Raw genomic sequence first — 2,767 nt, forward strand, 5'->3', positions numbered from 1 at the left:
TCTTGGAGAATTGTTTCTTTGTATTATTTAGGAAAATAGTAGTAGACTGACTAATTTTGTGGAAATTTTTAGCACATAACTAATGGATTCCTCAAAGAAAATGGATTGCACCCACTCACTATTTAGATGATAATGAAATAGAAGAGGAAACATCATGTACCCATCAATATTTTTATAAAATTCGGCCTACAACAAATATTCCCTAGATTTAGTCACTATAAATTAATAGCTATAAGTTGATTAAGAGAGTTAGCAATACCCTTCAAAACTACATCCTCCTAATATTCTAATGGTGGCCTTAGAACCTAACCCAAATTGGGACCTTGTTAGATCAATGTGTTTCTTCTCAAGATAAAATTTTAAGAGCCTTCGTGGTTCAAGAAGGAGATCAAGGAGAAACTATTCATCATAACAAGAATTTCAATATGGACACATAATTCGTGTTTTATCAATGCTCATTCCTAAAAGCATTAATGTTTGGCCTGCCTCCAACAAAATTTCCAATGAGAGACATGTCCAACCTACAATAGGACCTTCCAACTATTGAAGATCAAGAATTCTTAGGAAAAAATATTTCCATCCCTAACAAGAGTCAAAGATAATGATTAAGCCGAATTGAAAAAGGGAATAACTATAACATCTTCTACCAAAGATTTCTTCTCCCATAACCCTAAATCTATACCAATAGTAACTATAGAATCTTGAGATGCCTCGGATAACTTTCTTAGTCCATATCTCTTCACCATTATGCTTTCAGTGATAGAGTCACTAGGACCCTACACAAAAAATTGTTGTAATAAACGTGACTTTTTCCCCATGGGAATAGATAACTAGCTCTCTAGAAATAAATACATTTTCTATTATCATATTTCGAAGTGTAAGAGGGCACAAGAGGATCAAAATATTGTATGTAGCCATTGGGGCCTTTGTGATACACACCACTTAAGCCAACAATACACCCACTAGAACCACTACAACAAGGAAATTAACACTTTGAACCTTTCATAGGGAAGAGGGGAGGATACAATTGCATTTCAACCCCTAATATATGATCCATAAGCAGTTGATAATACCACCCTTTAATAGCCATTTGTGGATTCTCAATGAAAAGGGAGCCAATAATCCAAGAAAATATTGAACGCACATAATATAACTTTCTATGAACCTCAAACCATGCATCTAATAGTTTTTCCTCCTCAACAATGCCAAAATTCTTACTCTAGTTGTCCTTCATCTCCTTATTGTCCTCATTCTTCTCATCATCCCCATGTTCTAAACCTACAATGAGGATTACTAAGGAAAGAAACCTCTTACCACTATTTTCCCACTCGTAGTGTCAATCTTACAATTCTATGCAAATTTTGTTACTCTTAAATTGTTAGTGTTATATTTAATTCACCTTGGTTATTTATATTCTAAGTGTGATATTTGTACCCATTGAATAAATTTACTTAGGATAGTTGAGATATTTAATTATTCTCACCTAAGTAGCTAATAATGACATATGTATACCTTGGCTTGACATACACAAGTGTCACCATTACCTCATCAACTTTTGATTGATGGTAGTTAGGTGTCACCTCTATCTTAGTCAAATTGAGAGAATTGATACATTGATTAGAAATTCAACTCTTGACTTCTTAGCTAGATTAAGTTAACTTACCTCTTGATTGAGAGTAATTGAGAGTTAATCTTACCTCTTCAACTTGTCATCTCCTTGATGCATGCATACAACTAGTCTATATATTTCTATGTTAATCTTTCTAGGTTGTCTCATTATAGAGAATAGCATTATTCTATTTATCTAGATTTATGATTATTTTATAGGAATTATAGTCAACTCCATAGAATTTTTATTTATTTAAAATTATAACATGGTATTAGAGCCATGCCATCCTAAAGTTAGTCACATTTTAAGTTTTTGAGAGTGAATATATATTAAATTCTAGGGGTATTTCTTTATGATTTTTACTACTAGTGAATTTGGAAACTTGATACAACAAATCTAAGCTCACGATTAAATTCAGAGCTTTAGAGAAAGCTATTTTTTCCTTTTAAAGCATCTAATTGGGCACTAGAGGCCAAATAAGAAAGGGTTTGAAGTTGGGAGATGTATGCTAGATTTGGTGAGTTCCCAATGTTTTGGAGCATTTAGGGTCAACTATGACTACATGCCAACATATTTAGTAAGCAATTAGTAGTTTCTTGTCTTATGTAGGTATTTTTTTGAATTCAAAATATAGTTTTGCATATGCAAGATAATTTTTGGGAAAGTCGTTGATGATTTGGGAATATTTTGCTGTCAGGGAGTATTCTGGATAAATTTAAGAATATTCACTATTGATTCTAGCATAACATCAACCATTTCTTCCCCACTTCTTGATCATGCTCCATTGATCTTTTGATATTTTTTTGTAAAACTTTAGAGGCCATATTCATGCTCATTTGTGGTCCCTTTTTTCATCTTTTTTTTATATAGGCTAATTTTTAAGAGCTTCATAGTGGCATAGATGGTTATTGATTTTGTTGTCTATTTTTTAAGGAACTGTAGATTCTTATAGGTGATATTAAGTCATTCTCATTTTGAGAATTTTTGGGGCTTCACTTGGACTATAAAATAACTTTTTTAAGTAGGTTTTTTTTTAGTGCATAATTTCTTATGTACTTCTCATTGGTGTAGTTTAATCTAATCCTATTTTTTACTAAAAATTATAGTTTTATATTTGCAACCTACTTTTGGTATTTGTAATAAATTGGTATCAAGACT

This window comes from Cryptomeria japonica, chromosome 7, assembly GCF_030272615.1.
Source record: "Cryptomeria japonica chromosome 7, Sugi_1.0, whole genome shotgun sequence".
Taxonomy (NCBI): Eukaryota; Viridiplantae; Streptophyta; class Pinopsida; order Cupressales; family Cupressaceae; genus Cryptomeria; species Cryptomeria japonica.